The sequence below is a fragment of the Meriones unguiculatus genome, chromosome 7 (genome assembly GCF_030254825.1).
Source record: "Meriones unguiculatus strain TT.TT164.6M chromosome 7, Bangor_MerUng_6.1, whole genome shotgun sequence".
Taxonomy (NCBI): Eukaryota; Metazoa; Chordata; class Mammalia; order Rodentia; family Muridae; genus Meriones; species Meriones unguiculatus.
In genome coordinates, this window is record NC_083355.1 from 1905449 (window position 1) to 1919030 (window position 13582).

Consider the following 13582-nt stretch of genomic DNA (forward strand, 5'->3'; position numbering starts at 1 on the left):
GCTGGAATTAAAAGCGTGTGCCACTACTGCCCTGCCAACATGATTCTTGTAAGGGTCAAGAGGATATCTTTGTGGATAAAAGTGCTGCTCAAGCCCTGAGTTCAGATCCTGCACCCACATAGGCCCGGTGTGGCAGCATGGGCCTGCCATAGTGGATTCAAACTCAGTGAGAGACCTCAGCCAGGTTTGATGGCGCACACCTGTGACCCTAGCCTTCTCTATGAAGGCCAGCCTGGTCTACATATCAAGTTCCAGGACAGCTAGAGTGACATAATAGAGACTCTGTCTCAAAAAATTAAGTGAAATCAGGCAGTGGTGGCACACGCCTTTGAGCCCAGCACTCAGGAAGCAGAGGCAGGCAGATCTCTGAGTTCGAGGCCAGCCTACAGAGAGAGTTTCAGGACAGCCAGGCCTATACAGAGAAACCCTGTCTCAAAAACAACAATTTAAGGTACTGTAATGCAAGGTCTTTGAGTTCAAGACCAGCCTGCTCTACAGAGTAAGTTCTAGGACAGACAGGACTACCCAGAGAAAAACCAAAATAAATAAAATAAGGGGCTGACAAGATGGCTTAGTGGATAAAAGCGCTTGCTGCCAAACCTGACAGCTAGACTTTGGTCCTGGGACACGGTAAGGAAAGAGCTACCACAAACTGACCTTCACATACATGTGTGACAAATGTGTCCCCAGCACACAAAACAACAAGTAGGGGTTGGAAAGGTGGCTCAGCCAATTAGAGCGCCTGTTGCTCTTGTCACGGACATGGGTTTGAAACCCAACCCTCACATGGCTGCTCACAACCATCTCTAACTCCAGTTCCAAGGTCCACCGCCCTCTTCTGACTGCGTGCACACGTGGTGCATATGCCAACGAGCCGCAGAAAGACCATGCACCTAAAAGTAGGTCAATCTTTAAAAGAAACTGAAAACTAATTAGATTAAACTTTAACATTTGAACCTTGCACTTAATTGAGTCAAAACAAAGTATGGGCTAATCCCAGAGGCTTTCAAACTCGGGGGGGGGGGGAGCAGTGCGCCCCTGGAGCCTCCCACCTGTGCGGCCTCCATCCAGTCGCTGAGCGGCCTCACTGTCGGTGCCAACTGAGGAGCTGATGGACTGCAGGGAGAGATGGCTCAGCAGCTAAGAACACGGCGGTGGCCAGGCACAGTGGCTCACGCCTGTGATTCCAGCACTTTGGGAAACAGAGGCAGGTAGATCTCTGAGTTTGAGGGCCAGCCTGGTTTACAAAGTGAGTTCTAGGACAGCCAGAGACTCTGAGAAACTCTGTCTTGAAAACCCATTAATAGTGAACTGCAGAGATGGCTCGGAAGTTAAGAGCACTGGCTGCTCTTCCAGAGGTCCGGAGTTCAATTCCCAGCACCCACATGGTGGCTCACAACCACCTATAATGAGATCTGGTGCCCTCTTCTGGCCTACAGACACACATTGTTTACAGATGCAGGCAGAACATTGTATACAAAATAAATAAGTCTTAAAAAAAAAAAAAAGAAAACCCATGAATAATAGTAGCAATAATAATAATAACAGGACCTCTGTCCAGTTCCCAGCCACCCCCATGGCTCACAGTCTTTTGAGACTCCAGTCCCGGGGAATCTGGCCTTTTAAGGCACCACACAGAAATGTTGTGCATAGACATCCATTTAAGAAAAACACTAAAACGCACAAAATAAAAATAAAGAAAACTCCCAAGGCAGTAGTGGGAAGGTGCCCTGGAGCCAGAGCAGGCAGATCTGTGGAAATTCAAGGCCAGCCTGTCTCCAGAGTGAGTTCCAGGACAGCCAGGGCGACACAGAGAAACCCTGCTCAGAAACAAACAAACAAAATAATAAAATAAAATCTAAGGAGAAGAAAGGAAGGAAGGAAAGAAAAAGAAAGAAAGAGACTCCCTGGTGAGGGCCCACCCTCCATTCTCAGCGCGGGAGCCTGCGGCTAGCCGGCTTATTCAAGGCCAGCGTGGACTGTACCAGGACCCGTCATAAAAAGAGGGAATGTGGATGTGGTGCAAATATCCGTGATCTAGCGCGGGGCTGGGAGCAGAGGCAGAACCAACGTAGGCTATGTGAGACCCTGTTTTTAAAAAAAAACAAGAACGGGGCGCTGGGGAGAGGGTGAGCGGTTAAAAGCACATGTTGGTTTGTGCAGAGGACCTGAGTTCAATTCCCACACCACATGGCGCCTCCCAGCACTCCTTAAGTCAGTGCCAGGAAACTCTGACGTCATGACGCCAGGCACACACAGGGTGCACACATTACACAGGTGGGCAAAACACACAGGAGAAATAATACTTTTTTAAGGAAGGAAAGGTGAAGTGGGGTAAGGATGGGAAGGAAGGGAGAGGAAGTGGGGCCAGGAAGGTGGGACAGGAAGAGAAGAGGCCTGCGTGGGAAACTGCAGGGGCTCACACAAGCGGCTTAGCCTCAGGATGGGGTATGGGCTTTAGCGGGAGTGAGGTTATTCTGAGGCTTTCCCTGCTTTGCTGCTGTTAGGCCAGCCTGGCGTCCTGTGATGCTCTTTAACCGGGAGTCCCTGACACCTGTCCACTCTCCAGCTCTCCAGGTGCTTTGTGTCTCTTGTGAAATCCAAGGTGAGCTCAGGAGAGCAGTCAAGATGTCCTTGTGGGACATGGTAATGAGCTGCTTGTGATAAGAAAAGTCAAGTGAAAATCTCACAGAATGGTAACTCCAAGAACAGTTTGTGACTACTGTAAGCTGACCCAGAACATGGTGTTCCTTTCCTGTCTGCTCCTCACCCTAAGTGACAGAGAATTCCCCCAGGTCTGAATAACCTGAGCTGGACAGTGGACATGAGGCTCTGGTGGCCAAGGTGAGATCTGGGAACAACAACCCTGGAGGGGAAAGCAAGCCCCTCAGGAGCCCCCTCAGGAGGGGCCCAGCCTGTGCAGGCCTGGCCCCCAGCCCCGCCACTGTCACGCAGCCTTGCTCTACGACCAAGACTGCTCTCACTCAGGAGGTCAAGGCTCCTCTCCATCTCCCAGCATTTCTGTCCTTAGCCTGGTCCCTATTTTCGAATGAGAGCAACACTCATTTGATGCCTGCACTCAGTTCCACAGCATCGGAGAAACCTGTGCAGGGCTGGAGAGAGGGCTCCACAGTTGAGAGTACTGGAGGCTCTTCCGGAGGACCTGAGTTTGGTTCCGGGGCCCGCAGAGCTGCTTACAGTCCATACCTCCGGTTCCAGTGTTCCAGTGCGTGCTCCTACACATAAAATAGAAATGAATGTAAAAAGTGGGGCATGGTGGCTCATGCCTTTAATCCCAGCACTCAGGGGGGCAGAGGCAGGCAGATCTCTATGAGTTTGAGGACAGCTTGGTCTGCAAAGTCCAGGACAACCAAGGCTACCCTGTCTTGGAAAAAAAAAGGAAGGAAGGAAGAAAGAAAGAAAGGCCAGTTGGTGATGGCACACACCTTTAGAACAGCCAGGGCTACATACACAAAATTTTTTTCAACAAACAAAACAACAACAAAATTGCTTTAGAAAAATGGAAATGACTGGGCACAGTGGTGCACGGCTGTTATCCCAGCATTTGAGAGGCAGAGGCAGGTGGCTCTTTCCAGGCCAGCCTGGTCTACAGTGGGAGTCCAGGGCAGCCAGGGCCACTCAGAGAAACCCTGTCTCCAAAAACAACAACAGAAGGAACTAAACAAGCAAACCCGTGGAGGTCCTGTTGCTGTCTGAGCTGTGGGCCTTCAGGACAGACACAATTTTGAGACATGGAAGCCCCAGAGATCTGTTGGGCTTTTAAAACTAGTTCTGAGGAGTGCCAGCTGCCACTTAGGAAAGCAATGTGTTGAAGTCCCTTCTTAAGCAAAGCAAACACATTTAGAAATAACCAGATCGGCTTGCTTCTTAGCCGCATTTATTCCAGGCCCACAGAAGGCCCGGCACCCACTTCCGCTTCTGCAGGCTCTGGTGATAAGGACAGGACTCTAAGGTTCCCACGAACAACTGGTTAACTGGGTGAAGATGCAGAGCAGCTGTTTGCAGACGGAGGGCAGACGTCGCTGAGTGCACCCTTGCAGTGGAGGGGCAGAAGTCCGTTCTGGGACGTCTGGCCTTCAGCCAGGGCTGCAGGGAACCAGTGAGCCCAGGCAGAGAGCGCCCCGGAGATGAGAATGGAACTTGGAGAGGACCGGAGGAGGAGGCAGGAGCATCTCCGCTTAGAAGCCAGCCTGTCTACAGAGTGAGTTCCAGAACAGCCAGGGCTACCCAGGGAAACCCAGTCTAGAAAAAGCAAAAAGAAACAAACAAACGAATAATAAAAGAAAGAGAGGAAGTATGCAGAAGAGAGCTCTCAATATCCCACAGCACATGCGGGGCAGCACATGGAGGAGGGCTTGCCTGGCCTGTCCACGCCTCTGCTTATCCCAGCACCACAAAGTGAAACACAAGCCCAGGACGAGGGCCACAAGTTCAAGGCCAGCCTGCTCTACCTGCAAACTTCCAAACAAGCTAGGTCTACACATAGGACCCTGTTTCAATAATCCCTCCCCCCAAAAAAACATTTTTTTTTTTTGAGGCCAGTCTGGGATGCATAGCTTGAGACCCTATCTCAAAAAAGCAGTGAGATGGAGAAAAAAAGAAAAAAGAAAGAGCGGGAGAGGGGGGAGTCAAGGGAGGAAGAAAGAAAAAGAAAAACTGCCGGCGGTCTGCCAGGGTAGGGGCTGTCAGGCCCCAGACGGTGTGAGTGTGCATCCCCGGGGACCCCCCCCCTTCCATGCAGGAGGGCGAAGCTGCGTCTCCAATCTACGTCCTATATGGTAGCTCAGCTGAACCAAAACCAAGCCAGGCTCCTCTGAGAGACAGAGGAGATTTCAGCTGTGCAAGAAAATGTCCAGGGCCAAGTGGTGATGGCACATGCCTTTGATCCCAGCATGTGGGAGACAGAGGCAGGCGGATCTCTGGGAGTTCGGGGCCAGCCTGGACTGCATAGTGAGTTCCAGGACAGCCAGGACTACACAGAGAAACCCTGTCTGCAAAACACAAACCAAACCAAAACAAAGCAGGGATATCAGTCAGTAATGTGGGAACTGTTAGGAGGCTGGTGGGCCAGGGGCGTGGCTGAGGCGGCAGAGTGCCCACTGGCATGCCCTCGGGCCAGGGTCCAATCCCCTCGCTGCACAGACCAGTACAACCCCATAATCCCAGCACGCAGATGAGGCAGGAGGGCCAGAAGCTGAAGGTCATCCTTGGCTGCCTAGCTCAGTGGTTCTCACCCTTCCTGATGCTGTGACTTTTTAATACAGTTCCTCATGTTGTGCTCGCTCCAGCCATGAACTATTTCATTGCTGCTTCATAACTGTGATTCGGCTGTTATGAATCAGGCTGAGAACTGCTGACTTAGGTAGTTGTAGGCCAGCCTGCGCTATTGTCAACACATTTGGGGGCGGCTGCTTTTTTAAAAAAATGTTTGTCGGTTAGTTTGTTTTTCTCTTTTTTCAATATTATTTTCCTTACATCCAGACCTCACTTTCCCTCCCCTCCCCTCTGCCCTGCCTCATCCTCTCCTTTTCTGTTTCTTGTCGTTTTCCTTTTTAATAATTTATTTAATTTCATGTGCATTGGTGTGAAGATGTCAGAGCCCTTGGAATTGTGAGCTGCCATGTGGGTGCTGGGAATTGAACCCCGGTCCTTTGGAAGAGCAGACAGTGCTACTAACCCCTGAGCCATCTCTCCAGCCCTGTTTCTTGTTTTTTAAAACAAGAAGCCTTTCCAGATGGTGGTGGCATACACCTTTAATTCCAGTCATAATCTTCGTAGTCTTACAGAAAAAGAGGTGAGGGGCAGAAGAGGTGTTCTGAGTGGTTTGTTCTCCGTGAGGGTTGTCTGGTTTTATTTACAGTGAGGTTCTCTCTGTAGCTCTGGCTGGTCTGGAACTCGCTGTGGTAGGCTGACCTCAGACCCACTGAGATCCGCCACCTCTGCCTCCCTGGCGATGGGATTGACAGGCACGATGATCACACTTCTCAAATAAGCGGTGTCCCTAGAGGTGGTGCAGTGAGCGGAGCCAAACAAGCCTGCCGACCCCTGGAGCCCACAGAAAGGTGGGAAGGTGACGCTGTGTGTTTTTTCTGGCGTCTGAGTCTGGGCTGTGGACAACCCATATCATACACACACGCTCGCACACACACTAATAAGCAATATTTTAAGAAGGTGATAAAGATAGCCAGGCCATAGTGCCGCACACCTGTGATCCCAACACTCAGGGAGGCAGAGGTAGGTGGATCTCTGTGAATTCAAGGCCAGCCTGGTCTGCAGAGTGAATTCCGGACAGCCAAGGCATTAATTAATTAATTAATTAATTAAAGAAGTGATATTAAAGCCATCAAAGAAAAACTAGCACATTACACATGAGAAAGGAAGATAAAAATCCTGATAAGCTTCTCTCGGAAATCAAAAGCCACAAAGCAGGATTTCCCCTGGAAATCAGACCACACCTAGTCTGCTGTGTCTTCCTCCCTGTTAGCTCTTAGGTTGAGATAGAAGGGCTGAAAGGTTGAGGCTATCCTGTGCTACCTACATAGAAATCTTGTCTCCAAAAACAGTAACAACAACAAAACAGAAACAAAAGCCAGTATGGTGTGTGTAGCTTAGTGTCAGGACAGTAGGGGCCGAGGATGTTCAGCGGATAGAGAGTTTGCCTAGAGTCCACGGGTTTCGCATCCCCACACTTCACCAATGACCACATCAGTGCAAGTCTGTCATCCTAGCATGGGGAGGCAAAGGCAAGAAGAGCAAGTGTTTCAGCTATATGTGGAGTTCTGGGCCAGCCTAGGCTATGTGAGACCTTTAAGAAGAAGAAAAGAAGAAGAGGAGGAAGAGGAAGGAGGAAGAAGAAGGAAGAAGAGAAGAAGAAGAGGAAAAGGAAAAAGAAGAGCAGCAGCTGGGTGGTGGTGGCATATATCTTTAAGCCCAACACTTGGGGTTGGGGGCAGAGGCAGGTAGATCTCTATAAGTTTGAGGCCAGCCTGGTCTACAGAGCCAGAGGACAGCCAGGGCTACACAGAGAAACCTTGTCTCAACACACACACCCCTTTAAAGAAAAAAAGGTATGGCCTGGCATGTATGAGACAGAATTCTAGTTTCCTAGACTAACATTTACGTGGTTTAAGCTCTGTGTTAACCGACTGGGAGGAAGAGCCAAGATCCGGCTATGTCCTGCTAGGAGCCCACATAGCAGCCTGGCAGTGACAGACATCTGTAGACCTGTAGTCTCAGTTCCTCCCGAGACCACTGTCGAGGATCAGTGGAACCTGGGAGCTCCAGGCCAGCACAGAAAGCACATGTGTTTTGTGTTCTTGGGTGTTCTGCCTACATGCACGTATGTCTGAGGTTGCGCCTTCTGGAACTAGAGTGAGCCAGGAGCTCCCATGTGGGTGCTGGGAATTGACCCCAGGTCCCCTGAAAGAGCAGCCAGTGCTCTTAACCGCTGAGCCATCTCCAGCCCCATCTCTTTTTTCTTTTATTTTTTAAGGCAGGACCTAATATAGCTCAGGGTGACCTGGCACTTGTTATCATGACACTGAACTAGCCTCTTGCCTCCATATCTACTGTGCCCAGATCACAGGAGTGTGTCACCACATCCATGGGGGAGCCTCCTCCCCCTTGAAAAAAATCTAAAAGCAGATTAAGCAAGCCAAGAATCCAGCAACAGAAAAACAGCTGCCCAGTTAACACAGCTGCTGCAGGTTAATTTTTTTCAGTGAGAGGATTAAGTCCCAACAAGGAGTGTTTCTGGATGGAAGGGCCTATGTGGCAGGGGGCAGATGTTCGAAAGAAGGCCACAGCATGCATGTGCTGTGTCTGCATACATGCAGACAAAACACAGGAAAACAAGACCTCCAGAGGGAGGAGAAAAGGACCAAAGGAACGGAAGCCCAAGAAACGGAGGGAATGGGCTCCAACTGCATTTGGCGAATCAGGATTTGGTGGCAGAACGGGTATGCAGAGAGGGCCCTGCCGGCGTTCAGCCCTGCACTGGGCCCAGCAGACCAGGCTTGATGTCAGCATGGAATTGCTGAGGCCACTCTTCCTCTTGTCCAGCTTAAAGCCAAGCTCTTTACCTTACCTTCCAGAAATTGGACCTCAAGAGACAACTGCCAAATTCCCAAACAGGCCACTTGGCAAGATAACAGAGTTCTCTCCGTCCTAATCCCATCACAAAATAGCCTACCTAAAGGGAAGCAGTGTTGCTTAATCAATCATTTTCTATTGTTTTAGCTGCCAGGTCCAACCTTACAAAGAAAGTAGTTTTATGTAGTTAGGATGGAGCCAAGGGTCATTGGTAAGAAAGTGCTCCACCGCTGAGCTACATCCCAAGCAAGGACAGGAACTTTAACATTTCTAGCTGAGCCTGTGGCAAAGGCCTGTAATTCCAGCTTGGGCAGCGATCTTACTAGGTGTGAATCACCATGCTCAGCTACACGTTAGCTGGCTTTATCTCCAGGCCTCACACCACACCATAACATTTTCTTAGCATAATCTTTTCATTTGATGATTCTATTGATGGCTTACCAACAGAAAAAGACCAAAGCAAGCAAAAAATAGAGTAAATCTGCACCCCTGATTTCAGCCAAAATGGGCTGGAAACGCTTTTAAAAAGTGTTTGTACTTGAATTCATATTAAACATGTGCATCCTTTTTCTGCCATCTCTGAGAATGCAGCGCAGCAGGTGTCTGTAGGGAGAGGACTCCCACTGTATTGTATGGAATTAGGAGAGGTGATTTAGAGTCGCCATCCAAACACAGACATTCCATATGAGAACTAGGGCATATGAGAACTAGGGAGGGAGACGGCCTGGAGCTGAGCCCCTGTAAGCATCAAAGCATGACTCCACTCTGGTTCTAGCCATTGTGTACCAGGAAATAGGGACAAAGACCAAAGGAGCTACTAATCATAAGTCATGATGTGGCAGAGTGTGGGTGAGCTTGTTGCTGCGGCCGCACCAGCCCTGGCGCTGGCACTGGGTCCTAAGGCAGTGTGCTGTGCAGCATACCAAGTGGCCAAGGCAGAACTTTCCCCATTGAGTGGAAGGTGTGACTAAGTGCAGGGAAGCAAGGTTTTATGAAAACGCACTCGGAGGAGAAGCCCGAGCGCAGCTCGCTGGGACTGAGGGCACGGGCCTCAGCCACTCCTCTGATGGAGGGAGTACTCCAGCATCACAGAGCACCTTTAAGGACCATGGACGTGCGTGTTTTCCTCCCAGGCCCACAGGCAGGGCAGTGGTCAGGTGGAGGCCGCAGGGAGCTGGGCAGGAGCTGTACTGACACCCACAGGCAGGTGTGGAGAGGTCTGTGTTACAGTGACCCTGCCCCCTTTTTGTCACACTCCAGCCAGCACTGCGTGAATCAGGTGAGCGGTGAGAATCTTTTCACCTCAAACGTTCAGCCCTGACCAACCATATTGGCTGTTTCTCTTCTTTTTTTCTTTTAACTTGAATTTGAGCTTTCAATCCTCCTGCATCTCTGCCTCTTAGGTGTTGAAATTAGTGTGAGCCACCACATTGAGCCTCTTTGTTAGTTTGGTTGGTTTTGGTTTTGAGACAGGGTTTCTCTGTGTAGCCTTGGCTGTCCTGGACTCACTCTGTAGACCAGGCTGGCCTGGAACTCACAGAGATCTACCTGCCTCTAACTCTGGATTAAAGAAATGTGCTACCACACTAAGCTTATCTTAAACATTTTCATGTGACTTAGATGAAGAAAAAAAAATTAGAAACATTCATGATTTGGAAAAAAAAAAAAAAAAAAAAGGCCAGGCAGTGGTATCAAACGCCTGGAATCCGGCATTCAGAGGCAGAAGCAGACAGATCTCTGAGTTTGAGGCAGGAAGCACTCTTCATTCCAGTATCACATGGTCTGCTCCCAGGAACCCACCAAAAAATAAAAATAAAAATAAAAATAAAGAGAGTCCAGGCATGGTAGCATGCACCCATGGTACCTGGGAAGCAGGCAGGAAGGTCTGTGAGCCTGCCTGAAGCCAAATGACAGAGTCCTCATCTTTTCTCGTGGAAAATCCCAGTTTGTTTGTCTGTGGATTCATTTGTTTTATTGTAAGAGTGTTTGCCTTTATGTCTGTGTGCCTGGTGCCTTCGGAATTCAGGAGAGGGCATTGGGTCCCCCTGAACTGGGGCGAGGGATATTTTTAAGCCACCAAATGGATACTTGGATATGAATCCATGTCCTCTGCAAGAGCAATAGGTGTTTTTAGCCATTGAACCATTATTTCCGCCCTGGAGGGCCCCAGTTTAACCCCAGCACTGCAAAGCAAAGCTGCCCGGCCTGACTGCATACAGTTATAATCCAAGCACTCAAGAGGCTGAGGCAGGGGATCACAAGTTGGAGACCAGCTTTAGCTACCCAGTGTGATCCTGTCTCAAAAAATAGGCAAACAAACAAAAACATATTAACCGGTCCTCTCCAGAGCATCTGAATTGAGGGCTTGGGCTTTGGGATAAATGGCTCAGTTGGTAGGGTGCCTGAGCTGGCACCCACAAAGCCCTGGGTTCAATGCCCGGCAATATGCAAAGGGAGGTAACGGCAAGAGGATCAAAGTCACAGATTGGAAGCCACCATGGGAAACACGAAACTGATTCAAGAAAAAGAAAAACAAGAAAAATTACTAAAATATTTAAGCACATACCTTACAAAATAGATAAATTGCCAGGAAGTGCTAGGAAGATGCCCTCTATTGTATATAAATTACTTCTTAATAAAAATGATTTCAGAGGCCTGAGAAATGGCTCACCAGGTTAGGGCACTCTGAGTCTGACAACTTGGGTTCCGTCCAGGAATCCACACTGTAGCTTCCAGAATGCATGCTGTGGCACACATACCCCATCTCCTCCCCTCCCCCACGGCACGCTCATAGAATGCTACTCCATTCTTTCTGCTTGGAGATCTGGGTCCATTACAGACAAAGTGGAGACAAGTCTGTGCAGGAAATGCCTTATCCTGCTGAGCGTGTTGTTTGGTGGCCTTTTGCAGGACGCTTATTTTCACCAGGCCATTAGAGGCTTCTAATTGTTCTCCCCTGTGGCATTTAGGGCATCAAGGGAGGCCATTATTTTAGACAAGCAAGCCAGGAGCCCCAGCACCCTGGGAGTGTAGTAGAACCCAGGGGACAGAGCCAGTGGAGGTGCCAGAAACCCATGCAGCACGCGCGCGCGCGCACACACACACACACACACACACACACACACACACACACAACCCCCCAATAGCTTGAGTAAAAGTCTACCCTGGAGATTTAACTTGAACAGGGTATAAATCAAGCCTCCGGGGCTGTCTTCTCCCGTCCAGGCCCAGACACTGGGCAGCGCCGGGGAGCTTCACAGCAGCACTTGCCTTGCTGCTTCTGAAGCTGCAGCCCTCCAGCTGCCTCAGAAGGGCTCTGCAGTGTAGCTGGAGCTGCTGGCCTTCCTGAACCCCTGAACTTGGCTTCTCTTCTCTCTCCTGCCATGTAGACGATGCTGTCTTCCTTCTGTTTCTTCTCTTCCAGTCCATACACTCCTTTCCCTTTTCTTAAAGACTTGGCTGGGCCTCCCAGCGCCATGGTAACAGGAGTGGTGACAGTAGCTGTCTTGTGTCCTTCCTAAATAAGGGGATTAGGCTAAAGCTTCTAAATGTGATGATTGCTGTGTGCTTCTCAATGGGACCTTTATCAAGCTAAGCGTTTCTCCCAGCAGGGCTGGAGGCTGTGCTTAGCAGACACCAGCCTTGGGCTCCCCAGGACTGTGAAAAGGTACTTTCTAAACCTTGCCCATGCTTTATCTGTGCTGAAGTGTGAGTATGGTGAAGCAATTCAGACCTGGTGAGGGTCACCTTACAGTGCAGCCGTGAACTTGACTTTGCAATGATGTGCCCTCTTTAGTACTGATTTGGTTTGTTTTGCCTGTATTTGTTTTATGTTTTCTGTACATGTGTCTGTGTACGTGTGTGTGTGTGTGTTTGCTTTTGAGACAGGGTTTTTCTGTGTCTGTTTCCTGGCTGTCCTGGAACTCACTCTCTAGACAGGCTGGCCTCCAACTCAGATACTCACCTGCCTCTGCCTCCGGAGGGCTGGGATTAAAGGCCTGTGCCACCACCTCTGACTATTTTTGGGTTTTTGAGATAAGATGTCCCTATCTAACCCAGGCTGAATTTGAACTAATGACCCTACTGCTTCTGCCTCCAGTCATTAGCCCAGCTCTCACTCTTTAACCTAGCCCAGAGCTCACTCTTTATCTTGTGAATAATTTGGAGAAGATAGGACTTGACTATTTCCTAGTATTTCCTTCCTCACTTTTTCTTTTCTCTCCTTCATTCCTTCCTTCCTTGCTTCCTTCCTTCCTTGCTTGCTTCCTTCCTTGCTCTTTCCTTCCCTTCCTCCCTCCCTCCCTCCCTCCCTCCTTCCTTCCTTCCTTCCTGTCGCTCTCTCCCTCCCTCTTCCTTTCGAGATAGCATCTCACTATAACTCTAACAGTCCAAGATACAGCTCTTCTGCCTCTCCAGAGCTGGGATTAAAGGCACCTCCCACCCAGCTTGGTCTCTCCCTGCTTTAGAAGAGGGATCTATGTGTAAGCCATTATATAGAATCAGAATTCACTTGCTACAGTAGCACATACCTTTAATCCCGGAGGTCAGGAGGCAGAGGCCAGCCTGCTCTACAGAATGAGTTCCAGGACAGCCAGGGATACACGGAGAAACTCCGTCTCAAACAAACAACAACAACAACAAAACCCAAACCAGAATTCTCCTTCCACATTTAAGAACCTGTGCTGTGCCTATAGTACCTGAAAAGTTCTGCTTGCAATTCAGAAGAGGTGGAGGGTTTAGGTTGAGGCTGTTCTTCATCCTTACCTTGAAAACTATGTGTGCCCTAGGGTCAGTGTTTCTCCGTGTGCGTGTGTGTGTGTGTGCATGTGTGTGTGTGCATGTGTGTGTGCCTGTGCGTGCGTGCGTGCGTGTGTGCATGTGTGTGTATGCATGCCTGTGTGCGTGTGCGTGCGTGCGTGCGTGTGCGTGCGTGCGTGCGTGTGTGCATGTGTGCGTGTGTGCATGCACGTGCCCTCCGCACACGTCAGGCACCTACTTTTCCCTGACTTCCTCACGGAGTCTGCCAAGGCCACAGGAGCTAGTTCTCAGGTAACTGCAGCAGGGCACCTTGGCGGCAGCTATTCAGTAAAACCTTCCATTCAAGCTCAGGGTTAGGAAATGTGGCCTTCCTGATCCAACCTCAGAACCGAGCAGGCTAGTAGGGCCAAGGCCGTGTTCCCTGTCAGGCTGACTCTGAGGACTGGGGGTGAGAGACTGGCTGTGCACTCTGGAGAGGCAGGGATTGGTGTTCTCTGAGCATGAACATTGTGGCACCACTGATCTTTGCCTGAAATGGAAAGCCAGCAACAGGCTGTTGGATTCTATCATTCTGTCACTTAAGGCACACATTTGCAGAGTTCGTGTCATTCTGTAACCAGGGCTGAACCTTCATGTGAACAAGGACAGAGCAGCCACCTGTACGGGGGCACCCTTACTCGTGAGGTGGGGGTGCAGGTCAGACTCTTGGACC

The 13582-nt window shown here is 49.8% G+C and overlaps 1 protein-coding gene across 2 annotated transcripts in view; it reads left to right on the top strand.

Moving 5' to 3' along the window:
• The window catches only part of Ccdc57 (coiled-coil domain containing 57), a 108836-nt gene that overhangs the window by 90128 nt on the left and 5126 nt on the right, over nt 1–13582 (top strand). The window lies entirely within an intron of this gene.